We start from the raw sequence: 27018 nt of genomic DNA, 5'->3' as shown, positions 1-27018 counted from the left end.
GTTATGTATTCATTCATCACTTATGGATCAATATTTAGATTATTTCCATTTGAAGCCATTATGAATAAAGTGGTAGTTGTGTGTGATAGTCTTCCTGAACATATTTTTATTTCCTTTGGAAAAACACCTAGTATATGTTTAAAGAAAATGAAACAAAACTTGCCAAAGTACCATTTTATTCTACTATTAACAAAATATAAGGGTTCTAGTTGTTTTATATTCTGGTCAATACTCGTGTTAATTGTATTCACTCTACTGGTTGTGAAATAGTATGCCATTATGGTTTTAGTTTGCATTCCCCTAATCACCAATGCATTTGAGCACCTGTTCTGTTTATTGGCCAATCCTATGTCCTTTTTTGTATACTGTCTAAACAGGAAAGAACTTATGTCCAGAATACATAGTCAATCCTTACAATTAAGTAATTAGAAGATAAGAACTTCCTCAAAAACAACAGGCAGAAGACCTGTTTGGCCTCCTGAATATAGTCATAGCTATAGAAGTCCATAAAGAGCCATGCTATCTCACAATCTCTGTAAAGAAAGGCAATGAATAGGTTATTTGAAATAGTGGGGGAATTTCACTGACCAGATAGAACTCTGTATTTGTTGTACCAGCTGTTGTGATCAATAATACATCATTTTGTGTGTGGTATTTCCATGTGGTGACAGCAAAACTGAATGTTTATCTGCTTCCTAAGACTTTATAAGTCCTTTAGAATACATTATATCATTCATTATCAAAATATTGCTATAAGGACAAAGATTATAAGTTTTCCTATTTTTTGTCTTATTTGTTCTTCTTTTCTCTTTATAGGTAAACAAACTGAGATCCTGCAAATTTATGAACTTTCCTGGGCCAAATAGAAGATGATAATTTTTAAAGAATGTGATCATTTTTGTAGCACTTACTGAAATCTAGTTCCTCTGTCCCCATAAAAAATATTTTCTCACTACAACCAAATTTTAAGCCCAGTCTTGAAGTAAAGTAAAATGTGTAACTTAAGACACACTCAAAACTGAATCTGCAAAGAGGTGAAAATGGGCAACCCCTACCCCTGTCTTCATGCACCGTTACATACTTCCTTGAGTGTCTGAGAGGAGGTGCTGACTCTCACAGTTAACTTGACTACATTAAAGGATGACGGCTGTTAGTTTACTTCATATTAGCATTCATTTTCTAGATTCTCCTTTCTGACTAGAAATATCGCTTCCACTCCACTCACCATGGCAACAAAACAGCTGAAGATTCTTACAGCTTGCCTAGTGAAGAAAAATACTTGAAAATATCTTTTGATGCTAAAATTGGTTTTGTTTTCACAGTACCACATGAAGCAACTGAGGATGAGGGATATCACCATACATTTCAGATGGATTTACCCAGCAGGAGCATCAAAGGGATACAGGAGAGGAGAGGAGAGGAGAGGAGAGGAGAGGAGAGGAGAGGAGAGGAGAGGAGAGGGAGGAGAGGGGAGGGAAGAGGAGGGAAGCAGATGGGAAAGGAGGGGAAGGACGAAGGTGGTAATATCATGTTTACATACTTGAAGACCCATTATCTACAGATGTGCTCCCACAAACCCTCTTTCATTTACATCACTGCATTAGTTTTGTTTTTGGGTACTTCTTGGCTGTCTCCACCAAGTAGACTATGATATCCTAAAGGGGCAGAGACCACTGGTTGTTCATCTTTGAACCCCCATCATTATACTTAAGGGTGTGTTAGATAAAAGAATAAAGTAAGACTTTTATATAAGAATGAAAAAATCATAGAAACCATAGAATAGTTAATTTCAAACAACTTTAGGAATCTTCGCATAAAAGGAATCGCAAGAACATTACCTTTCTTGAATGTATTATTTGCGGTAAAACATGTTAATCAAGCTATTTTCCTGTCTCCCCAGACAGGTTGCAGAGCCCTTCAGTCAAAGGTATTTGCTTAGATGCTTAACATCTGATTGAGTTAAACTAAACACATCTGGAAAGCTAAATACCTTGCCAAATAAGGTAGATAAGGAATTACAAAGCTATGCTGATAAGATTATTTTTCTTTTCATAGTTCTTGTTGGTATATATAACTGAGCTTTGATTATATATCTTGAAGAATGGCTATGTTGCAGTTCAGTATTGAAACACTTTTCTGTGCTTCCGATGCAGGAGAAAGAGTTTCCTGAAACCAAGCTGTGTCTGACAGCCATGTTGATCGTTCTTCTGGCTCATAGCCAGCAACAATGGTCTCCATTTTGGGAGAGGTAGATTGTGCTGTCCAATGTTTAACAATAAGCTCTCCAGGGGCGCCTGGGTGGCTCAGTGCGTTGAGCGCCTGCCTTTGGCTCAGGTCATGATCTCAGGATCCTGGGATGGAGCCCTGCATCAGGCTCTCTGCTCAGCAGGGAGCCTGCTTCCTCCTCTCTCTCTGCCTGCTTCTCTGCCTACTTGTGATCTCTCTCTCTGTCAAATAAATAAATAAAGTCTTAAAAAAAAAAAAATAAGCTCTCCAGAAGGGGGGAAAAAAAAAAAGCCTGTGATTGTAGTATTTGCCTTTTTCTGTAGGGTAAATACTGCCACCATGACCAATTTCAAGCTGACAACACAATGTCACTGAATACAGACATGGGAAGAAATGTGCAGTAGTTCATGGTGATGTGGTAGCTCCACCATAGAAATAAAGGTCAAAAATCTCAAGAGCACAGACAGTAATAAAATAGTTAACCAGTGATGTGTCTTGAGTATGTATTATTCCTGTTTTGATGTAATTCATTTAATTTTATACCATTTGTTATAAAGGCAATGTTGAAGTTTTAGCACTCTTCTGTCATGAGTGGGCAGGAGCCCTCTCCAGCTACTACTGGATATTGGCTGATTCCCTAAAATGGCTTCTCTTGGCCTGAGTAAGGTGTGCAGTGCTCCTCCCATTGTACAACTATGGCACAGACACACAGCAACAGGAGTAACTGTGTCCTTTATCTGTAAAACCAGGAATTTTCAGAAAGTCAGAGACAGAGAACTAGTAGAGTGCCATGTTGTCATATTCTCATGCCATGCTTGCCATCGTGTTGGGCAAGACTGACACCAAGGAAGTATGCAATAAAAGGATCCAATCCTCCACATCAGCCCGTGTTATTATAGAGAAAGGAGGGCAGAGAACATGAAGTCTATTACATAACAGTGGGATCTTCCTGCTAAGGAAGTAACTTGCTTGAAAGTAAGAATTTCTAGAGCTGCCATTGAATCAGTTTATACGTGCTGAATCAGATTCTGGCAGACTCCTGGAAGGGAGAAGGAAATGAGCTTCTAGAGCACTTTGGATGTGTTTTGTTTTATCCCACACCAACTTAGAAGATTCCCAAAATAGAGTAACCTTGGCTTTATGATGTAATTGTTTTCTTCTTTCAGGCTAGATATTAGCTTTCCCATTTTCCCAAATGGTTTAGACTGATCCCAGAAGTTCTTGGGTCTCTTTATGAGGCAGGCAGTCAGGTTCAGGTCTACTTGCGGAGTCTGAACTATTGAAGAGAGTGGTGACTTCACAGTCAATTCTGTTGCCAGCAATGGAATTAACAGAGAGGGTCTGCAAAAGCAGCAATCACCCAAGTGTGTAAAGTCTGCATTGCAAGATGTCTGGGCTTTAATCAAGCCAAAAGGAAATGGGCAACATGCTTTATCAGCTACCATTTTTAGCAGAAATTCCAGCCAGAATGACCAGGGAGTAAACTTAACCAACTACTCTATAGAGAAGATCAGTAAGAAACCACAGAGGATGTGAAGAACAAACTAGAGGATGGAAGACCGCCTACTCTGCCGCATGTGATATTGCAAGCCCCTCATACACACGGGCATCATCTGGGTGGAGGAATGAGGATGGGTTAATATTAGAGACTGAATATATTTTTTTCTAAAAGCAATGAGTCAGGGGTGCCTGGGTGGCTCAGTGGGTTAAAGCCTCTGCTTTCAGTTCAGGTCATGATCCCAGGGTCCTGGGACAGAGCCCCGCATCAGGCTCTCTGCTCAGCAGGAGGCCTGCTTCTCTTCCTCTCTCTCTCTGCCTGCCTCTCTGCCTACTTGTGATCTCTGTCAAGTAAATAAAATCTTAAAAAAAAAAATAAAAGCAATGAGTGATTCCTCAAAGGACTATTTGGATGATCCCATGGAACGGGGTTTAATACATTGGAGTTAAATTATATTTTCCCACTTATCAGTGGGAAGAGAGTTATAAAAGAAAAGAATGCTTCAAAAAAAAAGAGAGAGAGAAGAAAGTTAAGTTTACTTTGCAGATTTGGGTATGATATTGATAAAACCAGACTTTTCCATAAAATGTTCTTAGCAATCCAAGACAAGACTCCCATAGGGAGTGGTACCAATCTTACTGTACCCACTTAAGTGAGTAAGACATTAAATGTTCCTCTTATTTTAATATTTCAATTATTTAAGCACCCTTCAAACACTGGTGAGAAACCAATTAATATACAGTATTTTAAAAAGCCAAGTATCTTCCATCTGCACAAAGAAAATGAAATTCACAAAAACAGTTCAAGGACTTGCTCAAGGTCAGTTATTGGTAATGAACTAGTGTATAGCCCAATTCTCCTGATGCCTACTGTGATGCTACATGCATCTACATGTGTCACTCCATTTACTACAAATGTTTACTGGGCTGCTACTCACTTGTTCCAGGCCCAAGAATCCTGTTCTTTCAGAGAATTCACAGGAGTCTTCCTGTCTCTCACCAGCAACTCATTTATTTAATTGGTACTTTTTATAAGGCTTTGAATGCAAGATTTAGAAGGACCAGAATCAGATGTGAAGAAAAAGAAAAAAAGGCTTTTTCATCAAAATCTCTTTCATTTCCAAACAAGAAAATGTTAATAAATAATCCAAACATTTTACCTGCACAAACTTCAACACTATCCTGAGGAAAGAACCCAGATTAAAGCATCCTTCAGGTTTTTGCTGTTTGACAATTTTCCCTAATTCTTCCAAGGTAACAGGTTTGTTTAGGATTTCTATATCTTGCATGATTAGTTTTGGTCATTTCTAGTTTTCTATAAAATAATGTATCTCACTCATGTTTTCAAAATTATTTGCTTAGCATTGAACAAAAAACTCATGAGCTTGAATATCCCATCTGTGGTTCTCCCTCCTTATCATGTCTGGCTCTCTCCATAGTTGTGCTTTGCTTCTTCTCCCTTTTATTTTTTCCTTGGAAAGAGTTACCTAACAATTTGCATACTTTATTGTACCTTTTTCTTTCCTTCAAATATCAAGCTGTAATATTTTATTGTAATTGTTTTAGAGATACTCTGCAGTAACACTTTTTCCTCCCTCCACCACCCCTAGGCTTCCAGTCAGCCAAAAGCCTTTAAAGAAAGTGTTCAAATGCTGGTAATATAGCTTATTTCCTTGTTTTTCCTCATGCGTTGTTGTTGCATTTTGATTACATCTTTATTTCTTCTTTTTAGGATGGACTTAGATTTTCTTTGTCAATTTTTATGACTACATGAGAATTAATGGCCACTTTGGTGACAATAGTCAATAGTAGGTAAGAAACAGGTAAATCAACCAATGTTTAAGTACCTACAGGACACAGATCTATCAGCAAACTACTGGCAGGCATCAAAGAGATCAGCAATATTTTTACAGACAAAATGAATGTTTGGCCCTGAAATTCCTTGCTGGAAAAAACAAGGCTGCAGACTACTGACAATGTGGGAGTGAATGAAGGTCACTTCAGAACTCCTCAGACCTTGAGTGTCTCCTAGATCCAATTTAGTATATGAGGCTTACAATCCTAATAGGAGTCAAATCTGAATCCATGCCAGGGAACATCTCACCTGGGCCAGGTGTGCTTCATCAATCTCTGAGATATCCTGTGCAATTCATCACTGTGGGGTAATGGTGCCCTCAGACCTGAAGAAGGCCTCATCCATCACTCACAGACTCAGGTTGTACAATCTGGCCCATGTCAATTCATAATTTTAGTGTCTGAGATCCAGGACAGGGGACTATTTTCCAAACAGCTACAAAAGTCACGTTTAAAATGCTTTGGTTGACCCACAGTTTCCTTGGGCTTGTGGATGAGCATATGGTCACTTGGAAAAAAAAAAAAAAAGGCATATTCTCTGTTTCCAAGGTACAGAATTCACTATATAAAGTACATCTTTCTATTCATCAAATTATCTGGGTCACCTTTATCATTATTTTGTACACATACTGTGTCACAAGATAGGTAGGCATCAAATCACCTCTCACATTGCTTCTATGTCTCCTTGAATCACCTGTTATTTTGTTTCATGAACATTTATGATATTTCGTTACATGCATAACAACTATTGGATTTTTCTTGTGGATTTCACTCTTAAGGGATGCTAATCCTCCTTCCTTGTGTCTTATCGTATTTAATAACCCTAAATTTAACACTGTCTGATAACAGGACTACCGCTCTCATTTTGTGGCCGGCACGCTTTAAACATCTGATTATTATCAGTGTTTTTGAGGCACTTTGTTTTAGTGATTTACATACAATACAGTCACATTTTATTCTGTAATGCTATTTGGGAGTGTTTTTATTTTAATAATTACTTGAAACAAAGTTTCTTGATATGAAAAATATGGCTGTTCTTGGTTTTGCATTAATCTCTCATGAAATGCTTTGTTTTTATTGTTTCTTTTTTTAACATATTGCCTGTGTTGTGTGCGTTAGTGTGTGTTTTTCTTCTGATTGAGTGGAATTTTTGTAATTTTATTCTATTAGTCAAGTTTGCAACTAAAACATTATCATATGTACATACTCTGATTTATTTTCTCTCACTCATATCAATTAATTATGTAAGTCCAAAAGAAATATCAGAAATGTCTTTTAAATAAATGTAGACTTAATAAATTATGATGACTAATGGTAATGATGTAGAAATATTGAATTATTTTAGTTAGAAATATTTCTTCCTACGAAATATCATCTCTATATTACAAATTTTGCTGGTAACCCCACACAACTGTGTTTTTCTGAATGTTTCTGTAATCAGTTCTCAAGTTGGATAAGCGGAATCAGAGAGAGAACTGGAAGTCCTGAGTGAGGCTTCACTGACTTCTGATACCAGGAAACATGGTAAATCCGCATGAAAATTGCTTATATGATGAGCCTTACTTGGCTTTGCTTGTTTTGCTGACTGATGGTCTTCTACCTACACCCATTTTTCCTTCTATTCCTGGTTCCTCACGTTCTTCTCTGTCACATTTCTTACATGAGATAAACATAGGGTCTACGTACCCTGTTTTCTCTTTCCTCCTGTCTCCCCTCCCTCACACTCTGGTAATTCGTTGGGTCATGATGTTTATCACCCTCACTGACTCCATCTTATAAAGATAATGTAATGAAACTTGTAGTCACTGAAGAGGAACTAGAGCATCATAAATACTCAGTCTGTGACCAAGATCAAACTTTGGTTCTCAAAAAACCAATTAATGTGGTGGAGGCTTTTGATTCTAACGAACTACTAGAGGACCATCAGATTATTTTAAAATTTTGTTATATAAATGCAAAGAGAAAAAGCTGAGCACAAGCACAATCAGTATTTTTAAAAATATCAAAGCAAAGAACAAAAGATAACTAAGAATTTTAAATTATTACTTTTGAATACTTAGTATAGTGCTACTTAATCAGAAAACAAAATAATATACTTATCTCTAAGGATAAATTTTCAAATAATAAAATTTTATTCATTAAGTCATGTATATGTCCATAGATTCACTAAATATAAACTGAATTCCAACAGTATCCTAGGGGATATGACAGTCAGAAATGCAAATATGACATAGCCTTTCCAATATTTATATATTTTTAATTATAAAATTCATGTATTTACAGAAAATGCAAAAAAAAGACACAAAATAAAGTAAAAATATATAGTAGATAGCTAAATATATAGACAGATAAAATGAACACTGTGTTCATTGCAGTACATAACCTTCTAGTTTTCAACTCACATAAAAATATACATTAAACATGTGTATTATATTTATAAGTGCTTAAGCTTTTTTCATGTGGTAGGAAATTTATTTTCCATGTAATTCAATGGTGAATTTTATATTTAGCAAGCTATTCAAGTAGATACACCAAATTTCTTTAAACGGTCCACTATCATTGGACCATTATACAATCTTTAGACTGTGCAATTCTTCCAGTGAAATTCTGAGCATGAACCCAATATGTAAATATTTATTTGTAAATTCTGTACCACTTCACATGTGTTTTTAATTTATGAAGAAAATTTAAATTATTTTTTCCAAAACTGTGCCAAAAAAAAAAAAAAACTGAATGGATTTTTAAAAAGCTTTTTACTATGAACTTCATATGGCAAAAAAAAAAAAAAATCTATGTTCCTTTTTCAGTCTACTTTCATGCTCTCCTAGTGTAAGGTAGCCTTTACTCCATAGAAAGTGCTACTCTTCCACAAGGCATGACCATAGGGGTTCCTGTGAAAGGTCTCAGTGAAACACTGAGAATTCTCCAATTGGTCCAGTCATAGTTCGAACAATCCCGTATCGTGTGTGAGCTCTGGGATGCTTTCATCTTACCATCCCTTGGTGATTTTTCACCTAGCATTCTAAAGGTCCATCCTTCACATGCATGGCCTTGTACTGAGGGAGCAAATCCTCACCCGACGTTCCTGCACTGACTGTTAACGCTCCACGCTGAGACTTCCTTCCTTCTAGAGTTCTGTGCTGCAACTTCTGGACTGCTCAGCCTCATGAACATCCATCTCCTTCCTTCAATCCAATGGGAATTCTGGGCTCTGCTTGCGAGCTCTCTCCTTTTGCTCCAGGTCCAAAAGTTGCCTCCAGGCAAAAAGTTGGATAACAATCACCAGACTCACCCATTTGTTTGCATTCTCTCAAAGATCACAGTGAAAGGCTACTTGTTACCCAGTGCCTCAAAACAGTTGCTTCATCTATTTTTCCCACTTTTCTAATTAGTTATGACAGTAGGGTAAGTGCAGTCCTTATCATCCAACACAACTAGGGGCAAATTTCTATCCATTTAAAACTAGCTAGGAACATAAAATTCAGTGGATGCCTTTTTTTTTTTTTTCCTGCACAACTCTTCTGTCTTTATCTTTCAGTCTTGCTTTGATGCCATTTCCTTTTGTTTAGAGAAATCACCTGGTCAATTTCTTCGGAATGACATCTGATGGTACACCTACTAAGCACGTGTACATCTCCTTATGTCCTTCTTCTGTTCTCACAGATGACAGTTATCCTGCTGCGTATGTATAATCTCAGATGGCAGTTCTGTCACTGAATAATCTATAAATATTTTTCCTCTGCCTTCTAGTTTCTAGAATTGTAAGCAGGAATTCCGATGATGAAGGTCATGACAAATGTGTCGAAAATGTGTCAGCATTAAATACTTTGACACAACTGCAAGATAGGTATGCATCATGAGAGCTTGGGCATGGTGGTCCAGATCCAGAGACTTCTGCTTAAGATTGAGTGATGACACAATATTTTTGTGCCTTATTTTCCTCACCTGTAAAATGAAGATGTCTGCTAGTACCAACTAGGGTTATGGTGAAGGGGTTATGGTGAAGATTAAAAGAGTTTTTATGTGTAAAGGGCTCAGAATATTGCCTGGCACACAGTAACTACTCACTTAATGTTAAATGATAGCATTACGTGAAACATCGTGTCACAGCTCTTTGCACAAACCTAGACCAATTCACCAATTCATGAATAATTCCCTTTACCTACTAACCACACTGCAAATAAGCATCAACCACACACTCTCCTTCCCTCTGAGAATGGAGCCAGCATAAGGGAGCTAGATCTTTCCTGTTTTCTATTACTAAAAAAAGCCACATTTGGTAACTTAGCATATTCACTTAAAAATTTTTTAAGACTCTGAGAAACAAACTGAGGGTTTTGGAAGGGAGGGGGTAGGGGATGGGTGAGCCTGGTGATGGGTATTAATCTGAGGGCACAGATTGCATGGAGGACTGGGTATGGTGCATAAACAATGAATCTTGGAACACTGAAAAAAATAAAATTAAATTAAGATGTTAAAAAATAAATAAAAATTTAAAAAATTTAAAAAATAAAGCTCTGAAAAAAATTTTTTTAAATATTGTGTATACAGATAAAATGGTCTACTTACTGTAAAATAGTTGAGATGGTCTCTCAGAATAGCCTGAAGCCAATATAAAACATTTTCTGCATACCAGATAATATATGACTGTGCTGGTAATACAATTCTAAATCATAAAGGTAGGATTATATATATGACTTTTGTGCTATTATCTTATGAATCGATACATGTATTCAAAAAAAAGCCGACACACATCACTTTACAGCACAGTGACTACCTCAGGGTATCTTGGTTCATTTTTTTCTAATTTTTTAAAATCAGATATGCACACATGTCTTCTTTCTCTCTCTAAAATAAATATTTTTTAAAAACATATATTGCATTTAAATTCAGAGGAAAAAAATTGTTTGGACCAGTAATTCTAGGAAGTTGTTATTTATTCTCCTCCTCTGTCTTTGGCACTACTGGTCCTCTGTGTCCTCTAGTCCTCTTGATGTATTCTCTGTCCTAAATATGGACTCAAAGACTATTTTTGCAATATTTTTACCCAACCATGCACATACAAACACACAGATAAATATTAAAATAACAATATGGTATCTTAATATACATATATGCATTTATGTTATTTTTCATTCTTTTTACATAATTCTATCATGTTGCTTCTGTGTTACCCTGATCTTTCTACTGCTTTCTTCTCTTTCCTTTTGTAAGCCTTTGGGACCATCTCAAGAAAGAAGTGATGGAGATAATTTGGTTTCTTATTGTGTGAAAACACTGACAAATGAAACAAGACAGAAAAAACAATTTTCTCTCTCCCAATAGTTTAAATTTGGTACATTTCACAACCAAGACCAATCTTGTTTGCAAAGAAAGGACAGAATCCACATGGTAATGACTCCTTCAAATCTGATTATCCATTTGATGTATAGCCAAAATGTCTTCACAATGTTTCTTCTTGTCAGAATCACCAAATTTCCCCATGATTCTCAAAATTCACTTTAAGCCCTAGTTTGGCAGCAATTCAGACCATCAAATCCCATATCCAGAATTTTTTTGGCCACAAATTTTCCATGATGAAGAAAAGACTAGGTAACACGAATGGGGTATTGTTTTTAGCTAGTCATTTATGAAATAATCAGGGTTCTTTATTCTAACAATTTTCAGTGGAAAAGAAGTCCCGGGATGATTTGCCACAATTTCATAATTGCCATTCATTTTAATGAACCATGTTCTGTTGTGGGTACAACCACGGATGTAGGCGATGTAGGTGTTCTTTTCTCCTGTTTATCCTCATTACTAATGTTCGATGGCACATCTTTTTTATTCCCAGAATACAATAATAGAAGCCTGGACGGTTGATAGATACGGACAGAAAGAACTAGTAATTACTGGAAATATATACTCAAATAGTTTACAAATCTTGTTGCTTTTTGCTTATGTGAACTCTGTGAAATAGCTATTCTGCTTCCATTTATAGCTATTCAAAAATTAAGACTGAAACTAGCTAAGAAACTTGGCTGGGTCACATAATTTACAAGTTGGGGAACTACTATGTTTTTTCATGTTCGTGCTCATTCTACTCTGTTTCACAGCTCAACCTCTTACCTCCAGCCACTTAAATTCACCCCAAACCTTGACCCTAGGTTATGCTTCTGAAGTGTAGTTCTGAGAACACTAGACCCTGCCTCAAAGTCATCATGCATTACATACTACCTGCAAAGTTTACTAAAATACAGTCTCCAGACTAGCCTTGTACACTTACCTGCCACCAGTCAAATCAAACTATTATCCATGGACATATTCCGTTTTATATTTTATAATGCACTGGTTCTAGAAGATAATACTGTCCTACTCTCCACAACTCCCAAGACAATTTTACTCCTAAACTTCATCACAAATGTTCTGTCAGTGGAGCTGATCTGATTATCTCTCATGTTGCAATGAACTCTTAGGGCACTTTTAATTCCAAATTGTATAAAGAATATTTTTATACTTTGCGTTTCCAAATTTATACCCTACCTTGTACTAAAAAAAGTCAAATTTTCTCTCAAAGATACCCATAAGTAACAAAATTAAATAAAAATGGACTCTTAATTCAGACAGGTCTGAACCACATGGGTAGGGATTCTCTCTCCCTCATATCTTCATCTCCTCATATTCTTAAATCTTTTTTCAAAGGTTTATTTACTTTGAGAGAGAGGGAGAGTATGAGTGAGAGACGGAGAAGGAGAGAGCATCTCCAGCAGACTCCCCACTGAGCACAGAGCCCATCTTAGGATCCCACCACCCTGAAATCATGACCTGAGCCAAAACCAAGATTCAGATGCTTGACCAACCGAGCCACCCAGGCATCTCACCTCCTCATATTCTTAAACAATTTCTTATTAGAAGTATGAATTCAGGAAATGCCTGCTGACTTCATTTCAGCTTTTTTACATATATAAGCATTCCCCTAAAAAAAAAATAGTCCAAGAACACAATAAACTGTTTTTAATATCCATGTTTCTCTCTTTTACTGCACTTTTCTTCTAGTGATAATGCCATCCTCAGAAGTCCTATTTCAAAATAGTGAAGAATTTGATACTTCCATTGGCATTATTTACTTGAACTCATTTTTACTTGTATGTGAAAATTCCACTTTAATGATTTTACTTTATGTGTAATGAAAGGAAGAAAATGTTCACTGCATGGAGATGGACATGATCATTTGGGGAGGAAAGGAAGTCCCTTGATCCCTGAAGTCATAGGAGTAAGCATATTTGTAAAGCATTTTTTTTTTAATTTATTTATTTGACAGAAAGAGATCAGAGAGAGAGAGGAGGAAGCAGGCTCCCCGCTGAGCAGAGAGCCCGACACGGGGCTCGATCCCAGGACCCTGAGATCATGACCTGAGCCAAAGGCAAAGGCTTAACCCACTGAGCCACCCAGGTGCCCCGTAAAGCATTTTCTGACGGGGTCAGGATGAGCATTATGAGGCTTGGCTACCCTCTTCCATTACTTCTTTCCTTTCTTCCATGTACATAACCCAGAGGCTTTCATGGTTCCAGAGACATCCATGGGGCATTCCCTCACCACACCACATCTCTGTGCCCATCTTGTTGTGGATGCAACTCTCCCTCCTGCAGCAACCTCACTGACTAGAGTTTCAATGCTATGTCCACTGATCTCCCTGGAAGGAGGAAGACAAAAGGGACATCAGCCTCCCATCCAGGATACCTGAGTTAGGACCCAGGAGGAAAAAGCCCATTGGCTACAGCTGTCAAACACTTGGCTTGAGGCCACGCCTCTTCCACAGAGGCCCTTATCCGATGACAGGTTGATGAGAGTACAAAGGTCTGGCTATCGTGGTCCTACTCAAGACCATTATGAAAGGCATTCTGTTTCCTGAGCCTAAGTTCCTACGTATTGTAGTTTGGATTCCTGAGAAGCACAATCTGTGAGAGAGTTTAGCATGAAGGATGGTTATTAAGACATGTCCTTGGGGCCACAACTTGTGGAAGGAAGGAAAAGGACAGAATCAAAGACTCTAAGTACTTTGAGTGTCTGTCCCTGTATATATATATGCACATGTGCCTCGCAATTAGTTTCTACCCAAAGTTATGACAGAGGAAAAAAGAGTAAAAAACAAAACAAGACTTGATTATGTAAAAGCAATAATATTTTCATTTCTACATAACTTTATAGGGTTGTTGAATGTTGGGCTTATCTCATGGGTCATCATGTTGTGTTTGGGGAATAGAGGTCACATTGCAGGGTGTCGTTTAGCTAATTATACTTGAGGGTGTCTATTTGTACACTCATTTTCCATGTACCTCTTACCCCAAGATGTGAGCTCTGTAAAATCAGGGACATTTTCTGATGGTCCAGAAGCTAAAAGTTTATGTCACAAAAAAATTATTAGCAATTAATCGTTAACAGCTGTTTAATGAATTACCAAATTGTTTTAATATGAGCTATATATACACCCAATCTTTATTGTGTGTTGTTCATTTTTCATGGCTGTCTGCTCACAGTTTAAACAAATTAGGCAGCACATTGCCCTGAAGCGTTTTTGTTACATGATTATTGCCAGAATGGCATGGTGAATACTTAAAATTTAGGGTCATGTCTACAGGAAAAGCTACTAAACTGACTGTCAAAATTCAGCCTTTTATCATTGGAGCACTGGTAAAAGGAAAGATCAAAGACACAGACCATGTACCAGAAATGGTCTGGTGCCATGTTCTACGTACCACATGCCCCCCATTGTGGCATACTTCCCCTCCGTCCTCCTTTCCTATATTACAAATTAGCACCGATATTATCAATGTAGTTCATTTCCAAAATTAGCCTTAATAAGAGAAAGAATATTAAATTCAGAAGAAATCATGGCAGGCTTTTTCCAACTGCTTGTAGGAAGGCAGAAAGAATGATTATAGGCTAGTTTATACTCTTCCCGTTAATAATATTTTTCCAATAACAAATGTAGTAATTGCTCATTGTAAAAATGCATAAAAGTATAAAGAAAATAATTACTTCCTCTATCCCACTAGTAAAAGAGAAGACTTTTTCAACATTTTGGTATTTGGAGTACTTTTCCCTTAAGGTCTTTATGGGTATGGGTGTAGGGGTGTGTGTGTGTGTGTGTGTGTGTGTGTGTGTGTGTTCAGGGTGCACGTGTGCCAGATCTGGATTTCTCTACAGCATTTACAGAACAAGAAGTGCCCCTGTTCATGTAACCAAACCAGCTCCTCCTGAAGAGCCCTGTCCTCAATGTTGGAGAGAATGTCGTTTTTGGGATTCCTTATCAAGTTCTTTCATCAGAGGAACCTCAGCGTTTCCATCAGTCCTGAAAGCCTGGAAGGCCGCTGGGCTCTGGTCACTGTGCTGGTCTCATCATCGGGCGTCTGACCTAAGGCGTGAAATCTGCCCACGGCTTCTCTACTAATGCAAAGTCCTTTGAGCCAAGTTGGGTCCCCTGGGGACTTCACCTCAGCTCCAGGATCTCTTTAATTGTTCTTATACTTAGTCTTAATTACATTTTATATGTGTACCTAGTTTCCCAGCAAATTCACAATACCTCAAGAAAAAATTCTGAACCATTTTTCTGAGCTTTCAGGACAACGCTATCTTCCCCTTCTTCAAAACCACACCTCCTCTTGGAGTTATGTATTGATTATCCTTAGAAACAAATTTTTTTCTTAACCAAAGGCAAGCCTGCGGCTGTCGAATGATTTGATTTTTGGCCAAATGCTCTTCGGTCTTCCACGGACAGCACAGTGTGGTGCAGGGTTCCTGACCGGCTTCCCCCGCGGAGGATTGTAGCTGCCGCCGCTTTGTCACTGGGAACGGGGTCATCCCCCGCCCCGGCTGCCCGCCGCCTACCAGGCCGAACCAACGACACGCGGAGCTCTTCTCTCCTCTCTCCTAAGACAGACACGGTTACCGAAGAAGGGAGCATCTGCGCATCACCAGCCCGCCGTCCCTCTCCACGCAGCGGGCGCAGAGAAGGGGACTTCGACGACACGACGCCGCTCGTCGCGAGTTCATCAAGCAGCGGGCTTGATGCTTCGCGGCGCGACGAGGCCGCGGGACTCGCGCGCCTCTGGCGAGAGCTGGGGACGCGGACGGACCGCCGCGAACCACAGGCCTGCAGGGCCGCGCGCGGTCCGGAAGCGTCGGGGACGGTGTGAGGCGGCGGCGCGACCGCGCAGGCGAGCGGGCACAGGGCCAGGCAGACGCCGCCGCGGGAAGGGCTCGCGGATCTCCGCGGTCCGGGACTCGGAGGGGAGACAAGGGGCCCATCGGGACAGTGACACTGTGGCACCCACTAAACCCTAAGTCGCCTTCCGCACCTCAAGCGCGAGAGGACGGCCGAGGAGGAAGTTCGCCTGCGACAAACAGCAGCGCGACGTCCGGGGGGAGGGGGACGCCTGAGAACTTCCGTCCCAGCCCCCGAAAATCCTCACACGGAGCCTCAGACAGGCCCAGTGTTCACCAGACCGTGCGCGGCCCTCACGGCAGCGCGGGAACCCAGTGAGGACGACGGCGGGCGCCCAGGCCGCTCGCCACATGCTCCGCGGGGTCCCCCGGGCACGCGCCCCACGCCTCGCCCCTCCGGGTCTCACCTGGCGCTCGCCTTGCTCTGCGTCTTCCTCCTCCCCGCGTCTTCATCCCCGCGCCCCTTAATGACCCCCGAGGGGAGGGTGCGTCACCTCTCGCACCTGGTCTCCCGCACGGAGGGTCGCCCGAGGGATCCAGGAAAGCACCGGAAGCGGCCGCAGGGCGCGCGCACCTGCGCACACCAGGGCCTCGTCTCTTCAGGAGCAGTGGGCGGGGCCTCCGGCAAAGTGGGCCGCCACCTCCTGCGCCTGCGCACTTCAGAGACGGAGCCTCCAGACCTTTCCCGCCAATTCCTTCGGCGTGGTGCCGCGTTGCATTGTGGGAGCCGTGAGACTCCAGGGTCCAGGGGCAGCGGCGAACAGTGATCTGTTTCCCACCCGCCACGGGCTAGAGCTCTGCCGTGAGCCCGGTTCCGGTAAAGGGAAGGGGTAGGCGTCGGCCTCCCTGGGTGGGCTCCAAACCCTGAGGGAACAGACGTGGGCCTGGGCGGTGCATGCGCTGGCGAAGCCTCAGGGTGGGATGTACCCCGGACTCGGGGAGGGTGACTTAGGGGCGCCTACGGCTGGGACCCGGCAGGGCATCTCTTTTTGACATTGTTTTGTGGTTTTGAGACAGTGAGTTGTGCCGGTTGGTGCAGAGCTGATGTGTATTCTGTGACCGCGGGGTTACTGGGTCCCAGGGGTCTGGGCCTCGTGACAGGGGCTCTGGGCTCTGGGCTCAGGCACGACTGCATCTCAGTCACCTGGAGTTGCCGCAGAGATTTCCACGACGACACAGACGTTGCATTTGTTTCCCAGCGGGCAGACTCAGAGCGGCCTTGTGGTGGGAAACCACAGGACAGTGGTGGTGCCGGGTATTAGGGTAAGCCCCAGCCGATCCCGCTGGCTGACAGCTTTCACCTGCACCTTTCTGTTTCGGACCACAGTTTTTCCAAGATACTGGTGCCGATTCGAAGGCGACTCCGGGAGCCGTGCCACCTGTGCCAGTCTGCAAATGACATGACTTCAGGTGTAGCTAGGGGTTTTCCATGGAAGGAGAAAATGGGCAGTATTTTCAAGTGTTTAACTCCAAAACCTTAAAACTGTAGTTTTATATTCAACTCAATTTTCACTACATTATTTTATTTCTTAAAAGACTTAAAAGACTAGGGCGCCTGGGTGGCTCAGTTCGTTGAGAGTATGCCTTCTGTTAGGGTCATGATCCCGGGTCCTGGAATGGAGCCCCACCCCCACCCCTTCTGGGCTCCTTGCTCAGTGGGGAGTCTTCTTCTCCCACTCCATCTGCCCCTCCCCCTTGCTCGTGCTCTCTCTCTCAAAATAAATAAATAAATAAATAAATAAAAGTTTTTAAAAAGATTTAACTGACCCCCCGCCAAAAAGACCCCATCAAATCTAAACTTATGCCACTTATTAGAGACAGTTAGAGTTCAAATAAAGAAACTTTTAGCTTTTCAAGGCATCAGGTGGTTTACCATACTAAGATCTACTTGTAATCCCTCTTGGGAAAGCGCTTGAGTAAGAAGAAAGCGGTATCATGGAGGGATGGTAGGAGCAGATGGAAGTAATGGTTTCACATAACTTGGTAAAACTTAATGTTTTCACATAAAACAAGAAGAAAAATAAAACAAAAAAGCAAGCAACAGATGTATATCCTTAACAATTCAGTTGTAAAGCCCTGGATGTTTCATGCATTGGCCGAGGACGGATGGAGCATATGCAAAAACGGAGAAGGAAACCGTGAGTATGAGAATCAGCAAGCATGCCCGTTTTGTTCGGGTGTTGATACGGACAATGGTAAACTGCAGTTGGCGGGAAAGTATTTCACCATCTATTGAGGAGAGAAGAAAAAGGCCTCCTGAGACCCAAAGTTTCCAAGAATCACTATTTTTGAGCAACGAAAATGTTGAAATAGGGTACACAAATGATCTTGGGTGAATCTAAAAACAATGCTGAGAAATAAAAAGCATGGTCAGAGAAGAACAAAGGCGGTAGCAGTCCCTTTTTATAAAGCTGACAAAATTCAAACATGGATGTGTTTTTAGGGATACCCACTCTTGTGGTAAATCTACAAAGAAAAACGAGGAAATAAATATCACCGAAGTAAGAAGAGCTGACACTTGTGTGAGGGAATAATGAGAGAAAGGTATCCCACAGATACCTCAGAGAACTGATACATTTACCTTAGTGAAGCATTAATTCATTTTATCATTATTCTCTAACTTCACGTACTTGTCATACACATTTTTATGCACAATATATTTTCCGACATATTTTTAAAACCAAATATTTATTACAATTGCTGAATTTTCTCTGCTTAAAGGGTGTCAACATACACGTTTTCATAAATAACAAACTACATGGTGGAGAAAAATGTTCATTATTCCCAATGACCAAAAACTTACATGAGTGGAGGCAAGTTCTTATTTTATTCTGAGACATCAAGCAATTCTTTAATCTGTGAGAGCCTTGACACGTTTGCACCATGCATTTTAATGTTTCAGACACAGCAACAAAAATTGTATAAAGTTGTCCATGCAGGGATAATATGACAGTGCTTATAAGCTGAGGCACAAAATCATTTTGGAAACCAAAGTATATATAATGAAATATTGTGAGTGATGGAAAAATTATAATTATGTGTTTGTTTTCTCTTTGAACTTATAAGTAGGCCTATCCAATCTAATGTGTTCTTACCTAAAAAGATTGTTTCATATGCTGAGAAAGTTGTTTTTTTCCTTTACAATAATTTTCATATTTGGTTATTGCTATTCCATCCATCCATTCATTCAACAATTATGTGTCGAATCCCCCACAATGTCTCATACATTGTGCTAAGTACTTCACATATGTTACCTTTAATACAATATTAAAGTTAAAGGGATGGGATAGGTATGATAACATAAGATTCCAGTGGGTAAATTCTTGGCTTATTCACTATTTTAAGTATATATTGAATAATGATCTGTGATTGAAAATGAGTGAATAAATTAGAAGTTGACCAAAATTCATCCAGTGAGTCAGCATCAAAACTGGGATTTGAGCCCACTGTTCTGTATCTGAAGCCTGTATATCTGGGATGTCTTCATTTAGAACATATATGAATTGTGCCTTAATCTCCAATTCGGGCTGCTATTTTCAGAAGATACCATTGCTATCCGATTGTTTCTCTTTTTTGCATTTGGACTCCCCTATGGCTTAGAACATTAGCTTAAATGAATCAACATATTATTGAGCTACTGTGAGAATCCAAGTGGTACCATTTCTTGAGGTTAGACACATATATTCAGGTCAGGGAAAAGCTTGTATCAACAAACACATGAAATGTCTGGGGGTGATGGATGGGTTTCTGAGGAAGGAGGGCATGACCAAATCTCATCAAAACATTTTTAAAATTACATTTGAGATGTAAATTTAACCAAGAGCCTAAATTTTTTACTGATGTTTGAAGATCATCTCACTAGTATTCTGGCTTCTTCTTCTTCTACCATATTAGTGAATCACTGGGGAGATATTTTCATGACAAGAAATGTGTTGAGGGAATATGAGGGCCTACCTTCATTTATGCCAGAGATACCAAATGTTAAAAATGCAAATAGACGCATTCCTTTCTCTGCATGCCTAACACTATGCAAATACAAACTCAGGGAAAGGCCCAATATAATATGCAACAGAAAAGTAAGCAAGCACTCTCTCTTGACATGTTTTGTGGTTCAATAATACAAGTCTTTCTGTTTACAAAGGAATTTCAAAATGCTAGTCTTCGTGTTTATACTCTGCTGCAAGATGTCTGAGTTGGAATCTTTTTTTTTTCTTATGTGTTTTTACACAAAACTCACATGAGATTATTGATCTAAAATAAATGTAAATATTTTTGTGAGAGAATGCATGATAAGGGTAATCTTTCATTATGTAAAGAGCAGCAGCCAGCACTGCCAGCTAATGTTTAATACACACTAAAGGAAGGAAAAATAATCAAAAAATTAAGTTTAATAAGTGATGTTTGATATTAACACATATTGAGTTGTAATGAATATTTACTGCAATTCTGGTTGATTTTACTATTTCCTAAACCATGTTATTTCACAAGGCTATTGCTTTTACTGTTCAAAATTTCTTCTTTAGAATATATAATGCTTACATAAAAAGTGTGTATACCAGAATAGTACAGTTTTCATTATGTATGCATAAACACATGGGTGTGTACAGGAAATAAAAATGTTCTAGAGATGTATTCAATTCAGCAGGAAGGCATTAGCATTTTTCTAAAATGCATCATCTCGAAAGAACAAAACCAGTGTTATATAATATTATAAACATGTAATATATATTCTATATATCATTTCACAATTGAATCATATTAGGATAGCTGACCCAAACATGGCCCAGTATTTTTGTGGCAGGTACTACTGCCTCTGAAGGATGTGAAAAATATTAGGAAAATGCACCAGAGCAGAAAGAAACTATGTTTGAGGCACATTAGTTGGCAGGGTCCAGAATGCCTCAGTCACAGCCTCTTTAATGTCTCTTCCACACAGTTCTCAGAGTTCTTTTTCTAACATGAAGGTGTAATTATGTCACTCTCTTTTCCAAATTTTTTTTAATGTCTCTTTCTTTTCTGCAGGATAAGACAAAATTTCTTTGTTATAATATCATGGTCTGTTGAATGTAAAAGGATAGAAAAAGGTATTCCATGCAAATAGTAACCAAAAGGGAACTAAGGTGGCTACGCTAATATTATAGAAAAAGACTCCAAGTGAAAAATTGTTATAAGAGTCAAAAAAAGACACAATATGTTGATAAAAGTGTCATTGCACCAGGAAAATATAACAACTGTAAACATATGTGCACCAAACCACAGAGACCCAAAATATGTGAAGCAAACATTGACAGAGTTCAAGGCTCAAATAGACAGTTCAGCAATAATAGATGGATACTCCAGTTCCTCATTTTCAATAGTGGATAGAACAATTAGAAGATTAAAAGGGAACTAGAAGACTTGACCGCACAATTAATCAATTAGACCTAACAGATGTATATAGAATACTCCACCTGACAACAGCAGGGTACGCATTTTCCTCAAGTGCACATAGAACATTCTCCAGGATTGGTCATATATCTGGGGCCACAAACAAGTCTCAATAAATGTAAAAATACTGAAGTCACACAAAATATCTTCAACCACAATGATATTAGAAATTAATAACATACGGAAATCTGGAAATTTCACAAATATGTGGAGGGGCACCTGGGTGACTCAATCTGTTAAATAGTTAAGTGTCTGCTTTCAGCTCAGGTCATGATCTCAGGTTCCTGTGATTGAGCCCTGCATCAGGTTCCCTGCTCAGTGGGGAGTCTGCTTCTCCCTCTCACTCCCCCTGTGTTCTCTCTCTCTCCTTCAAATAAATAAATAAAATCTTTTTTTTTAATGTGGAAATCAAACAACTTAGTCTCAAGCAACCAATGAGCCAAAAAAGAAATCACAAGGGAAATTAGAAAATACAGTGAAATGAATGAAAATAAAAACACAACATAACAAAACAAAACTTATGAGATATGGCAAAATCAGTACACCAAGAGAAATTTAAAACTGCAAATACCTACATTAAAAATGAGAAAGATCATTAATTAATTACTTACCTTCCCACCTTAAGGAACAAGGGAAGGAAGAGCAAACTAAATCCAGAGCAGGTAGTAGAAAAAAAAGTTTAGAGTGGAAATAAACAAAATAAAGAATAGAAAAACAATAGATCAAATTGTTAAAAATTTCACTTTTCAAAATACCAACAAAATGACAAATCTTTAGGTAGACTGACCCACAAAAAAATAGAGAAGACTGAAATTACTAAAATCAGGACTGAAAGTAGACATTACTATGGACTATACAGAAATTTTAAAACTTTAAAAAAAAAAAAAAAACAGTTAAAATGCCAGGACTCTCCAAAGGGGAATGAACAGTCTTTTCAACAAATGATGCTAGGACAACTCATAGCCAAATGGGAAATAATGAATTTGGCCCTACTCATGTTATATTTAAAAATTCAAAATGGATTAGAGATCTAAACATAAAAGAGTTAAAACTATCAAGTCTTTAGAAGAAAACGCAGCAGTAAATCTTTTTGACCTTTCAGTAAGTAACACTTCCTTAAATATGGCACCAAAAGCACAAGCAAAAAAGAAAAATGAATACATTGGACATCATCAAAATTAAAAAATTTTTGTGTTTCAGAGATTATCATTAGAGAAGTCAAAAGACAAGCCACAGTATGGGAGAAAATATATGCAAATCATATATCTGATAAGAGTCATGTATCCAGACTATATAAAGAATTTTACAACTCACAAGCAGAAAACAAACTAGTTCATTACAAAATGAGCAAAAAATTTCCATAGATATTTTTCCAAAGAATATATTCAACAAACATCTCAACATCATTAGTCATTATGGAAAACCAAATAAAAAATAGAATAAGATACCATTTCATACTCACTAGGGTGTCTAGTCAGAAGAATTTCCATTCAGTATTGGCAAAGATGTGGAGAAATCGGAACCCCATACATTGATGATAGGAATGTTAAACAGTTAAACCTACCATGGAAAAGAGCTTGATGGTTCCTCAGGATGTTAGACAGAATAACCATACAACCCAGCAAATTTACTCTTAGGTATTTGTGTATACAAGAGAATTGAAAACAAGTATAAAAACGTGTACATAAATGTTCATAACATTATTTGTCATCTCTAAAAAGTGAGAATAACTCATATATTCATAATGTGATGAATAGATACACAAAAAGTGGCATAGCCATATGACAAAATATTTGAACATAAAAATGAAATACTGAGGGACCCCTGGGTGGCTCAGTCGGTTAAGTGTCTGCCTTCTGCTCAGGTCATGATCCCAGGATCCTGGGATCCAGTCCCGCATTGGGCTCCCTGCTCAGCGGAGAACCTGCTTCTTCATCTGCATGACGCTTGTGTTTGCTCATTCTTGCTCTCTCAAATAAATAAAATCTTTTTAAAAAAATGAAATACTGATATATGCTCCAACATGGATGAATCTTGAAAACAATTCTTTCACTGCTCAGTGAAGAAGCCACATACATGTTGTCTGTCTCCATGATTATGAAATTGCCAGAAGAGAGAAATCCATAGAAACAGCAAACAGATTTGTTGTTGCCAGGGGCTGAGGGCAGGGCAGTAACTAGGGAGTGGCTGCTTAATGAATAAAATGTTTCTTTGTAAAGTGATGAAAATATTATAAAATGGGGTGGTGTTGATAGTTGCACAACATTTTCAATCTACGGAAGGTCGTTCAATTGTACACTTCAAAACGGCTTGAGGAGCAATTTTTGTGTTATGTGATTTTTATCTCCAATTTGAAAAAAAAAAAAACCGAAGTACAACGGAAGTAAACAATATAGGTCCTGACAAATCATGTTAATGATTTTTCAATTAATTAGATACTGATTTGAGGTGATTTCCTATTTCATCTAAATCTTTATTTCCTTCTGCTTAGCATAATTACTAATTTTGGGGACATTAATGTTAATGTGATATAGATTAGTATTAATATGTGTAATTACCTTGTCTTCTGCCTACTTGAAGTAAAGAATCACTCAAATATTGACAAATAACTTCAATAATAAATACTTTTTTGTAACTTTGTTTTTCTTTTTACCAAAATCTCTTAAACAGACATATTTTTGGAAAGAATAAATATGAGGCAAGAAGTCTACACTCTGAAAACTGTATTTTTTTTTTCTGTACTGTTGACAAGGACAAAATACGTAAGTGAATGGATAGATGTTATCTATTTAGGAGTCACTGTAGAGAGACCCTGGAAAATCACTAAGGAAGAAATGTGTGGAAGAAACACAATGTGAGAAGATTTTCCAAGGAGATTTCCTATGATCTAAGCAGGATATGGCAGGACAAGTGAAAAAGAGTAAGCAGGTTATTATAGCTTCTGGGTTCTGGAAGAATGTAGAGGTTAGAGGACACCAGTCATTCAAGACTTCTTTTGTTGCTTTTTTTCATTTTTAATTATATCTAGAAAGAAATATTTGATTTTGAGAAGGGAAAGTGGTCTGAAGGAAATTTCTTTGGTGAAGTGAGTTCTAGAAAAATTTGGTGGTTGGTTGAGTTGGTTCCTCATTTTCCATTTGTACCTCAGATCTGGTCAACAGTTACCATAGAAGAAGGAAAAGTAGGATAAAACCTGCAACATGAAAAATTTTGACATTCTGTTCCTCATATAAAACTTGTTTGTACAACCTTAGAAATAATTGTTTTTATTTATTTATTTATTTTCATAATCAGGGTCAGGGCAACATCTCTAAAGAACAATCCTGATGTCTTACAGCTGACAGTCACAGACTGGCCGAATTTGACCATCCATGTGGCTTCACTGATCAGTCGTATGCCAACATGAACACTGCCATGAATATTGTTCTGCCAGTACTTAGTTTCCTCAAAATAATATTCACCAGTTAAATAAAACCCCAGGTGAAAATATATCATCTGGGAAAGAGAGTAGTTTGAAAATTCAGAAAGGAAAGGATCTATTTGATATAAGGCAAAATACCAATAAGATGAAATACAAACAAAATACAGTACCCTATTCATTTCCATTTCCATTGTTTAGGTAAATTTTAGAGTGCTGTTAGATCTCTTTTCATAGTATATGAGCAGATTAAACATATCAGAGCAAATGTAGTGAGGTGTATTTTTCTCTTTAACACACAATTATCTATGAAATAATATGTGCGTATGTGCCTCTACATGAAGGACTTCTTCCCCTATATACAGATTTTCATCTTTTGAAAATGAGACAAATAAGACAGATTTCCTAAAACAATGTCTTACTATGAATGAACACTTCTATTTTTAGCTCTTTTTGTTAATTTGTTATTTCTATCCTGTAACATTTATCTAAAAATGGAAGGGAATGATGTAGTGAAAAACCAGCTAATAGTGCAGCCTTGTAACATTTAGAGGACTAATACCAACGCAAATCCTATTTCAGAATATGTGAAACTAGGCTTTGCACCTGATCATCAGTTCCACAGTACAGCACTGGAGGAAAAAGATACACCACCACTTAACATTGTCAAGTATGATGCAGAAATAGCAATTATTAGAAGCACTCTTCATTGTTTCTGACCATAAATATAATATGCATTACAAACAAGTCCTAATCACATCTAATGCTGCTTCTGTAAGAAAAGCAAAAACATTTGTTTTGTAGCTAATATTAAAGCAGTTGTCATCAAAATAAATCTAAAGGGTAATTTAAATGAGTGTATTGGGTTTGATCAGTGGATTAAAGCAAATCAATCCTTTTGTACACAGGTGGATGGCTAGGTTATATCTTCTAAGGTACTCCTCTGGTAAGGGATATTTCTCTCCTTCTCTAAAGATTGGCTATTTACTGGCAAGTGAACTCAGAGGGCCAGATGGCCAAAGCCATACGAGATCATTAGACAGTTCCTGTTAAGATTTTGGACAACAATTAACAGAAGCCCAGCAGGAGTTCCCCACTGTTGACCCCTAAAGGGTGGCTAATCAGCAGCATATGTGTTTATTTATACCAGCAGGCCCTTTTAATTAACAGCTCTGAGGTGTGTACTTTTTGGAATTTAGTACAGTATATTAGGAAATAGTTCTGACAAGACCCAGTTATAAAGCATAATTCCTATTAAAATTGAAGGCAGAAGATGACAGTATGTCAAGAGGTCTAGTCACAGTACAGATGGATCACATATTTATAGGATCCCCCAAAAAAGCCAGTTCTAAGGATTGCTAAGGGTTGGTCCTGTTTTCACTCTCCCCATCTAGACAAGTTTACATCATCTATGATCATAACACGGTCCTGATACTCAGAATGTTACTGCAGATACAAAGTCCATAATATTCTCTTCCCTGAATCTTGGAAGTAAACCTTTTATCAATGTTAATGCGGATAACATCGCAAATATTAGCTGGTCCTCATGATATATGCACAATGTACTAGAGACAGTGGATCACTGAGGGTTTGACAGCAATGTTACTTCATCGAAAAGAGAGACTTAGTGTAATTAATGCCTTTTCCATGAGAGAGTATAGACTTTTCCTTTTGTGGTCTTAACGTAACATTTGCTCTTTAAGCACATGAGTTATTATGGTTGAAGACTGATACATACAGAAATAGCAACACCATCTTCAACATCAAATCTACCCCTGTGTGAGTCATTGAATTATGATTATGTCATAAACAATGGGTCCCTGTGGCAAGAACTCCCTCAGTCTTGACCACATGAATCTCTGAGAAGCTTTGGACTTAATTTCAAGGTCTCCAAAAGTAAAAGTAACCAATAATATTAATGATACAAATATTAGTATTAATGTTAATGATGTTAATATTGATATAAGCCAATATTGGGATGATTCGCTTTATTTTGGAATGTTTGCTTAATTTCATCCTCAATAAAGTAATTTTTATTCTGAAAGTACTTCTGAAAATCATATTGGTATCTTGTCTCTGTATGACTATCTTTGATCTTCGAACGTGCATTTCATTCCCACATTTTTCAAATTGGTTTGATATCTAATATTCCATTTGAATTTGGCTGGAAGTGGGTAATGTCCAAAGCAGGCTTACTTATTTCACAGGTGAGAATAAGTCCTACAAACCTCTCAGCTGGAAAGGGATTCCAAGCCCGGATCCTGATTCTGTGAGGAAGGTTTTCCCCACAGAAGGAGATGTTTTCTCCTGACCAACTCCTAGCCCCCTCACCTCTTTAGGGAACTGCAGGATCTCTGGTTTCTAAGATACGTACCCCTTCTCTTGAAGTACTA

This window comes from Martes martes, assembly GCF_963455335.1.
Source record: "Martes martes genome assembly, chromosome: 3".
NCBI classification, from domain to species: Eukaryota; Metazoa; Chordata; class Mammalia; order Carnivora; family Mustelidae; genus Martes; species Martes martes.
This window is presented reverse-complemented; position numbering follows the sequence as displayed.